The 13,599-nt window shown below is 43.5% G+C and overlaps 1 protein-coding gene across 1 annotated transcript in view; it reads left to right on the top strand.

The window, feature by feature from the left end:
* Positions 1 to 6,657: 6,657 nt before the first annotated feature.
* Positions 6,658 to 13,599, top strand: part of LOC143817983 (uncharacterized) — a 64,988-nt gene continuing 58,046 nt past the window's right edge. The window contains exon 1 of the mRNA XM_077299442.1: positions 6,658 to 6,762. The gene's annotated coding sequence lies outside the window, so the exon portion shown is untranslated. The remainder of the gene's footprint in view (positions 6,763 to 13,599) is intronic.

The following is a 13,599-nucleotide window of genomic DNA, read 5'->3' as shown; positions in this document are numbered from 1 at the left end:
GATCTCTCTGGCTCAAAAGATGTAGACTGAATAACCTCCAACACAAGAATCAAATCCAAAGGGGCCCAATAGCGTGGCCTAATGTGCCACTCCCTGGAAAAAAAGGCTTAACTTGGGGTAAATATGCTAAATACCTCTGATACAGGACAGCCAAGGAGGAACCTATGAGGAAGTTAAGGGCCAGCCCTGCTTCCAATCTGAAGACAAGCACACCACTTCTGGATGTGGAGGTGCACAAGTAGGATCCCAATCCTTTAGTAAACTCGCAAAAGATACTTATCACTCATGTAATGTGTTCAGTCAGGAATATTTTATTGAATGTGGAATATCCAGAAAAGAATAAAGATGTTTCGGTCAATACAAGACCTTCATCAGTCATCTGGTTGGTGCAAGACTGCTGCAGCACTTGGAAAGTCTGCTGTATCCACCGCTTAGATGACGTCCGCACAAGCGTTGACCCTGTAAACCTGTTATATTAATAAAATTTTAGCCGTTGGAAACCATTGTGGATTCATCAGCAGTGCAGAAGTGACATCTCCCTCCCGATCGTCTTGAGTCTCGTACGGCTAGGTTCACATTGTGTTAATGGGTTAACGCTAACGGACTGCCTTGCATGGCGAAATTGTCGCAATTAACGCCATGCAACGGATCCGTTAGTGCACCCATTGACGGCAATGTGAATCTGCTTGCTAGCTCATGCCATTTTCGGCACGCGCTAGCGATGTGCTGTCATTTTCTGACAGACCTCGGACGCTGCTTGCAGCGTCCGAGGTGCGCCCAAGGTCCGTTCTGCGCTAGCGGGATCGGCAAACGCGATCCCTATAGATACATTGCGTTAGCGCAATGCGTTAGCGCAATCCGCTAGCGCTATGCGCTTAACGGATTGCCCTAACGCGATGTGAACCTAGCCTAATTGGCATCCAATTTTTATTTTCCTTTTGCACACTCATAGACTTGAATGGGCAAGTCTCATCCAATTTACAGTAGAAACCTAATGCAAGCTTTGATTTTTTTTTTTTTCCCACATGCAGATTTGTCCAGTGCAAAAAAAATTGCTCACTTGCACTGCCCCGTTGAACAACATGTGTCTGAGTACTTTGTTGTTTGTTTTTTTTCCCGCATAGAGTACTTTGACTGAAAATACAGTCATGAGAGCGAATCATCTATGTGATATGAGATGCCAGGTATGGAAATCAGGGAGCGATCAATCAAATTAAAGAGTCTGGGACGGACAACAAGCTAGAGGCAGCAGCTCTTTAAAGGGAACCTGTCACTTACACACAGTGTGTCAGGTCGGCACCGTTATACTGAATACAATGATACCTAGGTGATGAAATCCATCTTGTACATCTTTTTTTAATCCATATCTTCAGTTTTTCGTTAATGATATGCCTGTGCCCTGGGGCAGCCTGTGGGGGGGTCTTCATGTGCTGCGCTGCTTAGGTTTTCATAATGAAGACTACTGACAGGTCACTGATCCCTCACTGACCTGCCCCCTAGTTTACAGAATGAATATTAGACATATTTAAGAACAAAAAAAAAATCTTCTGTAGACAAGCGGCTGGCGCCTGCGCTGCACCATGATCGCATCCATAATGAGAAGTTAATTATTCTTTTTGATGAGATCCATAAAATCCTAAAAAAAACAGTTCGGAAATGGCGCCCGTCGAGCCTGCGCAGTAGAAGCTATCGGCGATCCAATAGCTGCTAATGCGCAGGCGCCGACGGCATCATCTTGCTACAGAAAAAATGCCTTTTTCACATTGGCGCCTGCGCAGTAGCATCTTTCGGCGGTGCCATCTTGGAGGAGGTAATTTTTTTTCTAGCAAGATGCCACTGCCTGCGCTGTAACAGCTATCCGATAGCTGCTACTGCGCAGGTGCGGACAGCACAATTTTCAAACTTTTTTTTTTTTTTAGGATTTTATGGAAATTAGAAATTTGGGGCTAAATCAACATTTTCGTGAAAAAAAAAAAATGCACATTTTTAATTTGAAGACCTAATGTCATATTTTGTGTAGTACTCGTGGGTTCAAAACGCTCACTTTATCCCTGGATAAAATCCTTGCGGGGTCTAGTTTCCAAAATGGGGTCACTTGTTGTGTTTTTTTTGTTTTGTTTTGTTTTTTACAATATTTAGGCACATCAGGGGCTCTCTAAACACGACATAATGCCTACAAACCATTCCATCAAAGTCTGCATTCCAAAACACCTCTTCTTTTCCGAGCCCTGCTGTTCACCCAGACAGTGGTTTTCCTCCACATATTGTTTATCGGTGTACTCCAAAGAAATTGTACAACACATTTCTGGGTTCATTTTCTCCTGTTACAATGTCACTTGTGGAGGGTTTCATCTGTTTAGACACATCAGGGGCTCTCAAAACGCGACATGACGTCCGCTGTCAATTCCAGCCATTTTTTGTTTCAAAAAGTCAAATGATGCTCCTTCTCTATGGAGCCCTGCCATGCATCCAAACAGTGGTTTTCCCCCACATATGGGATATCTGTATACTCAGGAGAAATTGCACAACATATTTTAGAATCCATTTTCTCCTCTTACCCTTGTGAAAATAAAAAATTTGGAGCTAAAATAAATTTTGTTTAACCTCTTAACCCCCATTCCATTTTCCTTTTTTTGTGTTTACATTTTTTGCTCCCCTTCTTCCCAGAGCCATAACTTTTTTTTTTTTTTCTTTGTCAAAATGGCTTGTTTTTTGCGGGACGAGTTGTACTTTTAAACAACACTATGGTTTTTAACATATCGTGTACTAGAAAATGGTGAAAGTAATTCCAAGTGTGGTGAAATTGCAAAAAAGTGCAATCCCACAGTTGTTGTTTGTTTTGTTTTTTACCACGTTCACTAAATGCTAAAACTGACCTGCCATTATGATTCTCCAGGTCATTTTGAGATCACAGACAACAAACACGTATAGTTCTTTTTTATTTAAGTGGTGAAAAAAAATTCTACAGTTTGGTAAAAAAAAAAAAAAAAAATTGAATAATTTTCCGAGACCTATTGCGTCTTCAATTTTCGTGATCTCAAGTTGGGTGAGGGCTTTTTTTTGCGCGCCGAGCTAATGTTTTTAATAATACCATTTTGGTGCAGATACAATCTTTTGATCGACTGTTATTGCATTTTAACCCCTTCAAGACGCAGCCCATTTTTTAGTTTTCGTTTTTCGCTCCCCTCCTTCCCAGAACCATAACTTTTTTACTTTTCCGTCAATATGGCCATGTGAGGGCTTATTTTTTGCGGGACAAGTTGTACTTTTGAACGACACCATTGGTTTTAGCATGTCTTGTACTAGAAAATGGGAAAAAATTCCAAGTGTGGTGAAATTGCAAAAAAGGGCAATCCCACACTTGTTTTTTGTTTGTTTTTTTTGCTAGGTTCACTAAACACTAAAACTGACCTGCCATTATGATTCTCCAAACATGTTTAGGTTATTTTTTATCTAAGTGGTGAAAAAAAATTCAAAACTTTGCTAAAAAAAAAATTGTGCCATTTTCCGATACCCGTAGCTTCTCCATTTTTCGGGATTTCGGGTCAGGTGAGGGCTTATTTTTTGCGTGCCGAGCTGACGTTTTTAATGATACCATTTTGGTGCAGATACGTTCTTTTGATCGCCCGTTATTGCATTTTAGTGCAATGTCGCAGCAACCAAAAAAACGTAATTCTGGGGTTTCTAATTTTTTTCGCGCTACGCTGTTTAGCGATCAGATTAATGCTTTTTTTTATTCATCGGGCGATTCTGAACGCGGCGATACCAAATATGTGTATATTTGATTTTTTTGTTTGTTTTATTTTGGATGGGGCGAAAGGGGGTGATTTAAACTTTTGTTTTTTTATTTTTTTCATATTTTTTAAAACATTTTTTTTATAACTTTTGCCATGCTTCAATAGCCTCCATGGGAGGCTAGAAGCTGGCATAGCCTGATTGGCTCTGCAACATAGCAGCGATCATCAGAACGCTCCTATGTAGCTCAATTGCAGGTGTGCTGTGAGCGCCGACCCGAGGGTGGTGCTCACAGCAAGCCGGCATCAGTAACCATAGAGGTCTCAAGGAAACCTCTGGTTACTATGCCTATGCATCGCTGACCCCTGATCATGTGACGGGGGTCAGCGATGCGCGCATTTCTGGCCGCACGGCAGGAAGCGGTAGTTAAATGGCTCTGTCAGTGTTTGACCGGCATTTATCTGGTTAATAGCGGCAAGTTGATCACGATTCCACCTGCCGCTATTGCGCGCACATGTCAGCTGTACAAAACAGCTGACATGTTGCGACTTTCATGTTGGCCCCGCACCAGAGCCCACATCAAAGGGGGAGACACGACATGCGCCGTACTAGTACAGGGCATGTTGTGAAGGGTTTAATGCATTGTTGCAGCGACCAAAAAATGTAATTCTGGGGTTTTTACTTTTTTTTCTCATTACACCGTTTAACAATCGGGTTAATTTTTTTTTATATTGATAGATCGGATGATTCTGAAAGCGGCGATACCATATACACTCACTGGCCACTTTATTAGGTTCACCTGTCCAACTTCTTGTTAACACTTAATTTCTAATCAGCCGATCACATGGCGGCAACTCAGTGCATTTAGGCATGTAGACATGGTCAAGACAATCTCCTGCAGTTCAAACCGAGCATCAGTATGGGGAAGAAAGGTGATTTGAGTGCCTTTGAACGTGGCATGGTTGTTGGTGCCAGAAGGGCTGGTCTGAGTATTTCAGAAACTGCTGATCTACTGGGATTTTCACGCACAACCATCTCTAGGGTTCACAGAGAATGGTCCGAAAAAGAAAAAAAATCCAGTGAGCGGCAGTTCTGTGGGCGGAAATGCCTTGTTGATGCCAGAGGTCAGAGGAGAATGGGCAGACTGGTTCGAGCTGATAGAAAGGCAACAGTGACTCAAATCGCCACCCGTTACAACCAAGGTAGGCCTAAGAGCATCTCTGAACGCACAGTGCGTCGAACTTTGAGGCAGATGGGCTACAGCAGCAGAAGACCACACCGGGTACCACTCCTTTCAGCTAAGAACAGGAAACTGAGGCTACAATTTGTACAAGCTCATCGAAATTGGACAGTAGAAGATTGGAAAAACGTTGCTTGGTCTGATGAGTCTCGATTTCTGCTGCGACATTCGGATGGTAGGGTCAGAGTTTGGCGTAAACAACATGAAAGCATGGATCCATCCTGCCTTGTATGGAGCATCTTTGGGATGTGCAGCCGACAAATCTGCGGCAACTGTGTGATGCCATCATGTCAATATGGACCAAAATCTCTGAGGAATGCTTCCAGCACCTTGTTGAATCTATGCCACGAAGAATTGAGGCAGTTCTGAAGGCAAAAGGGGGTCCAACCCGTTACTAGCATGGTGTACCTAATAAAGTGGCCGGTGAGTGTAAGTGTATGTTTGTTGTTTTATTGTTTTATTTTCAATGGGGCGAAAAGGGGTGATTAGAAATTTTATATTTTTTTTAATGTTTTTAATATTTTTTAATTTTTTTTTTTTTTTTTACTTTTGCCGTGCTTCAATAGTCTCCATGGGAGACTAGAAGCTGCCATAATTCGGTCTGCTCTGCTACATGCAGGCGATCATCGGATCGCCTGTATGAAACAGAAATGCTCACTTGCTATGAACGCCGACCACCGGGCGGCGCTCATAGCAATCCGGCAGTGACAACCATTGAAGTCTGCTGGAGACCCCTGGTTATCATGCCAACCCATTGGTGACCTGCGATCACGTGATGGGGTCACTGATGGGCTGGATTCTGGCGCGCTTGCCGGAAGCGGGAGTTAAATGCCGCTGTCAGAAATTGACAGCGTCATTTAACTAGCTAACAGCAGCGGGTGGATCACGATTTCACCTGCGGCTGTTGCGGGCACATGTCAGCTGTATATATCAGCTGTCATATGCCCTGAATGGTGCGGGCTCAGCGCCAGAGCCCGCACCAAAAGGGGAGTCCAACATCGGCACACTATTATGCCCGATGTTAGAAAGGGGTTAAAAAAATTAAATGTTCATTTTTTTTTTCCTTCCACATTGCTTTAGTTCTCGTGAAGCAGCTGAAGTGTTAATAAACTTCTTGGATGTGGTTTTGAGCACTTTGAGGGGTGCAGTTTTTAGAATGGTGTCACTTTTGAGTACTTTGTCATATAGACCCCTCAAAGTCACTTAAAATGTGAGGTGGTCCCAAAAAAAAAATAAAGGTTTTGTCAATTTTGTTGGAAAAATGAGAAATCGCTGGTCAACTTTTAACACTTATAACTTCCTAACGAAAAAATCATTATTTAAAAAATGGTGCTGATGTAAAGTGGGAAATGTTAATTATTAACTATTTTGTGTGACACGACTCTCTGATTTCAAGGCATAAGAGTTAAAAGTTGCCAAAGTTTTGCCAAATGTCCTGGGCTTTTTTCACAAATAAACAAAGTCATATTGAAGAAATGTTACCACTGTCAGGAAATACAATATGTCACGAAAAAAACAGTCTCAGAATCACCGGGATCTGTCGAAACATTCCAGAGTTATTACCACATAAAGTGACAGTGGTCAGAATTGTATAATTTGGCCTGGTCATTAACGTCAAAACTGACTTGGTCGCTAAGGGGATAATCCTGTTGCTAAGACAACGATTGTGTTTACAGTTGGAGGGAGACACCTAGTGGTGGACCTCATCATTACATTAGTGTAAGCCACGGTAATGAGAAGGAAAGCGCCGATTTCCTGGTGACTTCTGTGTCCACTAAAAGAATCAGGTAAGAACCAAGATAATTAGTAGAGTTTATAGGAATCGTACTGGTTACATGCTGTGAAATCATGTAATAGTCACAACTGCAGTTTGGAGTAAATGTGGTTTGACTCATTATATTATAGTAACAAAAGATTTATGTATTAGAAATACTACTGCGCATAATGTCACATTTCCAGCATCTTTTCAGCTCTTTTTACATATAGATCAGTACAAAGTAGAAGCTGCTCGCTGAAAAGCTTTCAATGTAATGATTAAAAAAAATCAAAGTTATTATTTTTTTTAATGACATAAGTGAATTGTTGTTCATGCAATTGCCTAACAATATTGGCAAATACTGATTTATTATTTTTTTAAATCTGATTACTAGAGATGAGCCACCTCCCTAGTGTTCGGGTTCCGTTCTGTTCGTCGAACAGGGACGTGTTTGTCAAACGTTCGACGAACACCATCGAACCCCATTGAAACCAATGGCAGGCAAACACAAACACATACAAACACATGGAAAACACATAGAAACACCTTAAAAGGTGTCCAAAAGCTGACAAACTGCTCAGAAGACACAACAAACACATGGAAAAGTCACAACGACATATAGTCATGCGAAAAGAAAAGAGGTGGAGGAGTAAAAGGAGGAGGAGACACAGATATAGGCATGTCATGCCCTTCTAAAGTTAAGAAAGGCTGGAGTAAAAATCTAAACTCACTCTACCAACACCCAGACGTCTTGACAAAAAAAATAAAAAAATAAATATCTTTAGGTAGAATGGCGGCGGGTCCATTCAGAACACTTTCCTTAGAAGACGTAGTGGTACCCCCGTTGGGAGTTGTGCCAAAAAATGAACCCAATACATTCAGACTAATCCACCATTTGTCATATCCAAGGGGCAGGTCAGTAAACGACAACATCGACGCCGAACCAAGTACAGTACTATGTACTGTACCTCCTTTGACGAGGCAATCAGGCGGGTCAAGAAGTTGGGAAGGAGCACCCTAATGGCCAAAACAGACATTGAGGGGGCTTTCCGGTTACTACCTGTGCCTCCGAATAGTGTCCTTCCATTGGGCTGCTTCTGTGAAGGAGCATACTACATAGATCGCTGTTTGCCCATGGGGTGCTCCATATCCTGCTCACTATTTGAGGCGTTTAGTTGTTTCCTCGAATGTGTCGTCATGGACGTTTGTAAGGCGGCACATATTATCCATTACCTCGACGACTTCTTATGCCTGGGCCCAAAAGATTCGCCACAGTGTGAAAACACGCGGTAGTCCACCTGTGAGAAGGAGAGAGCTGGAGGGAGAGTGGACACCCCAGAGCAGAGGGGTTAGATTGAGAAAGAAAGAAGGTGGTGTAGCTTGCTTCATGGGTGGGGTACGCTGCTGAGTAGCAGAAATTGCTACTAGGCCCAAAAGGATTTCCTGGGCCAGATGCTGTTACAAAATAGTAGTTAGGTAAACAGGTGGTGTAGCTTGCTTCATGGGTGGGGTACGCTGCTGAGTAGCACTAAATTCTACTTGGCCCAAAAGGATTTCCTGGGCCAGATGCCGTTAAAAATAGTACTTAGGTAAACAGGCGGTGGGTGGGTGGGCTACTCTGCTGACTAGCAGACACTGAAGCTTTGGAGCAGACCTCTGAATCCCAGGCCATAGTATGAGTAAACAACTCTGCAGACGACCCCACCCACCTGGAATTGACGATGGCAACGTCATGTAAAACTCAGCAAGGGGACTAAATAAGAGTCTCCAGTTTTTCAAAAAATTCGGTCACAGATACAACTTAAGTGGCATCAATTTTGCCAGAGTTTTTTAAAACGGTTGGTGAGGTGATTTTCTAAAATCATCAAGCTTTTAGTCTCCCCAAGATGACAGAGGGGTAGAAAAGTCCTTGTGGATCCAGGATTTGTTCATCTTGATGAACGTTAGTCTGTCTACATTGTCACTGGACAGCCACGTTAACTTATCTGTCAGTACACCACCAGCAGCGCTGAACACACGTTCAGAGAGAACGCTGGCTGCGGGGCACGACAAGATCTCCAAGGCGTGAGTGGCGAGCTCAAGCAATTTTTCAAGATTGTAAGCCCAAAATGAGCAAGGGTTCAGTTCCACAGTCATGGCATCGATGTTAACTTGGAGATACTCTTGTACCATCCTCTCTAGGCGTTGGCTGTGCGTCAGACTTCTTGTCTCCTGTGGCCTTGCAAAGGATGGTCTAAAAAAATCTTGAAATGATTGGAAAAAATTGCTGTTACCACCAGATACAATGTTACTGTTACAGTTAGAGTGATGACTCGATAGTCCCACGGTTGGCAAGTTAGAACTCAGAGATTGACTACGTGCACCACTGGTGTTTTGTGGAAAAGCAGATGTTAGATTCTGTAACAGTCTCTGCTGATACTCCTGCATGCGTGAATCCCTTTCTATGGCAGGAATTATTTCGCCAAGTTTGCTTTTGTATCTGGGATCTAAGAGTGTGGCAACCCAGTAGTCGGCATTACTTCGGATTCTGACAATCCGAGGGTCATGTTGCAGGTAGTGCAGCAAGAAGGCACTCGGGTGTCTTGCGCATCCAGGAGGCCCAAGTCCTTGTTGTCTTGGTGGTGGCAAGGTGAGAATCATGCTTCCTTCGTCTGCCCTCTCCCCCCAACCTCGCACAACAGAAATTTGATCAAGGTCTCCCTCATCTGATGAGTCTTCCATGCCCAGCGCCAGTTCGTCCTCCACTTCTTCCTCGCCTCCTGCACCTTCCTCAACAGTTTGGCTGCTACCATGCGCCCTCGGTAATCCCTCTCCCCCAGCCTCCAATGCCAGCCGCCTTGGTGCTGCCAACCTTCTTGACCTTGGAGATATGATCCCTTCCGCATACGACTCCTCCTGTTCCTCCTCCTCCTCTTGTTCCACCACCTGACTCCGAACACTGTGTAAGGTGTGCTCCAGCATGTAAATCACCATCATGCTGATAATGGCATCGTCAGCACTAAACATCTTCGTTGCTATTTCAAAACTGTGCAGAAGGTGCATAGGTCCCTGATCTGAGACCACTCATGCAGCGTGATTTGCCCCACCTCTTGAGCTAGTTGGCCCAGGCTATACGTCATAACGTATTGCACCAGGGCTCGTCGGACAGTGCAGACACTGCTCCTAGGCCCAAAACTATTAACTGCGACTAACCTGGTAACCATCAATGAGTTTCTTACAATGCTCTGCAGGAATTTTAGACCATTCTTCTTTGGCAAACTGCTCCAGGTCCCTGATATTTGAAGGGTGCCTTCTCCAAACTGCCATTTTTAGATCTCTCCACAGGTGTTCTATGGGATTCAGGTCTGGACTCATTGCTGGCCACCTCAGAAGTCTCCAGTGCTTTCTCTCAAACCATTTCTAGTGCTTTTTGAAGTGTGTTTTGGGTCATTGTACTGCTGGAAGACCCATGACCTCTGAGGGAGACCCAGCTTTCTCACACTGGGCCCTACATTATGCTGCAAAATTTGTTGGTAGTCTTCAGACTTCATAATGCCATGCACACGGTCAAGCAGTCCAGTGCCAAAGGCAGCAAAGCCACCCCAAAACATCAGGGAACCTCCGCCATGTTTGACTGTAGGGACCGTGTTCTTTTCTTTGAATGCCTCTTTTTTTCTCCTGTAAACTCTATGTTGATGCCTTTGCCCAAAAAGCTCTACTTTTGTCCCATCTGACCAGAGAACATTCTTCCAAAACATTTTAGGCTTTTTCAGGTAAATTTTGGCAAACTCCAGCCTGGCTTTTTTATGTCTCGGGGTAAGAAGTGGGGTCTTCCTGGGTCTCCTACCATGCAGTCCCTTTTCATTCATCCACCGACGGATAGTAAGGGTTGACACTGTTGTACCCTCGGACTGCAGGGCGGCTTGAACTTGTTTGGATGTTAGTCGAAGTTCTTTATCCAACATCCGCACAATCTTGTGTTGAAATCTCTTGTCAATTTTTATTTTCCATCCACATCTTGGGAGATTAGCCACAGTGCCATGGGCTTTAAACTTCTTGATGACACTGCGCACGGTAGACACAGGAACATTCAGGTCTTTGGAGATGGACTTGTAGCCTTGAGATTGCTCATGCTTCCTCACAATTTGGTTTCTCAAGTCCTCAGACAGTTCTTTGGTCTTCTTTCTTTTCTCCATGCTCAATGTGGTACACACAAGGACACAGGACAGAGGTTGAGTCAACTTTAATCCATGTCAACTGGCTGCAAGTGTGATTTAGTTATTGCCAACACCTGTTAGGTGCCACAGGTAAATTACAGGTGCTGTTAATTACACAAATTAGAGAAGCATCACATGATTTTTCGAACAGTGCCAATACTTTTGTCCACCCCCTTTTTTATGTTTGGTGTGGAATTATATCCAATTTGGCTTTAGAACAATTCTTTTTGTGTTTTTTCATTTAAGACAAATTAAATGAAGATAATAATACCAAATAATTTGTGTTTGCAATCATTTTCAGGAAGAAACTGACTATTATCTGACAGAATTGCAGGGGTGTGAATACTTTTGGCCATGACTGTATATATTTATATTTCATACAGCGCTAGATATCATAAAAGCCAGTAATTCAATTGCCGGCTTTTGCTCTCTCCTTCCCAAACCCGACAGGATATGAGACATGGTTTACATACAGTAAACCATCTCATATCCCTTTTTTTTGCATATTCCACACTACTGTTAGTAGTGTGTATGTGCAAAATTTGGGCCCTCTAGCTATTAAATTAAAGGGTTAAATCGCGGAAAAAATTGGCGTGGGCTCCCGTGCAATTTTCTCCGCCAGAGTGGTAAAGCCAGTGACTGAGAGCAGATATTAATAGCCTAGGGAGGTACCATGGTTATTGGCCCCCCCTGGCTAAAAACATCTGCCCCCAGCCACCCCAGAAAAGGCACATCTGGAAGATGCGCCTATTCTGGCACTTGGCCACTCTCTTCCCATTCCTGTGTAGCGGTGGGATATGGGGTAATGAAGGGTTAATGTCACCTTGCTATTGTAAGGTGACATTAAGCCATATTAATAATGGAGAGGCGTCAATTATGACACCTATCCATTATTAATCCAATAGTACGAAATGGTTAAAACACACACACACATTATTAAAAAGTGTTTTAATGAAATAAAGACACAGGGTGTTTTAATATTTTATTAGACTCTTAATCCACCTGAAGACCCTCGTTCTGTAAAAAAGGAAAAATAATAAAACAACAATATCCCATACCTTCCGGCGTTCTGGTCACGTCCCACGATGTAAATCCATCTGAAGGGGTTAAAGCATTTGACACCCAGGAGCTCTGCTAATGCAGTGCTCGTGGCTGTAAAACCCCGGGTAATGAATGGAGTGCAGGGGAATGTCCTGTAGTTACTTTGAGTCGCAGTGATGCGCCCTCTGCTGGATGTCCTCATATGAACTCGAGCGTGGGAAAATCTCAATGACATATATATATAGATACTGTATATATGTTTTAATGAACATTTGAGCACATAAATCCATTAGATGTCGGTTTTGCAAGCCTGCGAGAAAATATCGCAGTACGGATGCCATACGGATTACATACGGAGGATGACATGCGCAAAATACGCTGCCACACCCTGCCTACGGATGACATACGGAACACTATTTTGGGAACATTTCTACGTATTACGGCCGTAAAAAACGGACCGTATTTTCATACGCTGAGTGTGACGCCGGCCTAACACTTGCACAGCACTGGCTCAGACCTGCCTGGCAAACAGTGCTATGAACTGCTGTAACCTACCCTGAAAAGGGATGATATTACAACTAGTCCCGACTCCTCCCGACTCCCTAAACCTATCTACCTGACAATTCGCTCCAAAAAAAACTCTTAGTCTGTATAGCGCCCACAGCAGCAGCGGTGCCGTCTAACACTATGCTGCAGCAGTGAGGATATGGTGGCGACGGGGCAAATAGCTGGTTTTTATAGGGCAAGGACATGTGACATACACAGCCAATGACACATGCCCTTGCTTGTGTGCATCACATGCACATTGCTGTGTGTGCGCACTGCTGATAGGCTGAGAGACTGCACCGCCCCTCTGTAAATGTGGGAAAAAAAAAAGGAGATTAGCGTTATTTCAGCACAGATCTATCCCCCCCCGCCCACTATACACTGAAATAGTCCATTAACAATTATAAACAGTTTTAATGTGCAAATCAAGCTAGGCTTTTGGTGAACGAACAGTTATCGAACAGAAACTCGAACAGCCGAATTTTAAGCAAATTGTTCGAGTTCGTCGAATGACTCGAACACCGCCCAAAACAGCTCGAATTTGAAATTGACGAACAGTTCGACTCAAACACCGCTCATCTCTACTGATTACTACACTTACTGACCCCGATATACTTTTGGTAACTATGGTAACTATCTGGGATGAAGTGGTCTGAGAATGTCTTCCTCTGCCCGCTTTGTCCATAATAACCTAGAAATCACCCTAGAACCACAAACTACAGTATAATACTTACCGACAGCTAAAAATATGGTAAAGAATATCACACATTATTAGTACAAATATTATAGTTATCAAAAATGTTTAACCCCTTCACAACATGAGTCGCATATGTATGGCGCTGTGACAAGTGCGTTCCCGCAAAGCGAAGTACATATGCGGCCCTGCTATTTTAGGTCCCTGCGCTGCATCTCTGACAGCAGGCCATCCCTGCATGTCGCCAGGGAGGGGTGGTGTCGCTGTGATTGGCTGATCAATTATGACAAGCCAATGACCGCTATTTCACAATTACCGTAAGTTGAAAAAATAAATGTGAGACCGCACCAATCACAGCAGTCCGAATGGATGGGGGTGGTCATGACGTCAC

The sequence above is a fragment of the Ranitomeya variabilis genome, chromosome 3, assembly GCF_051348905.1.
Source record: "Ranitomeya variabilis isolate aRanVar5 chromosome 3, aRanVar5.hap1, whole genome shotgun sequence".
Classification (NCBI taxonomy): Eukaryota; Metazoa; Chordata; class Amphibia; order Anura; family Dendrobatidae; genus Ranitomeya; species Ranitomeya variabilis.
This window is presented reverse-complemented; position numbering and strand designations above follow the sequence as displayed.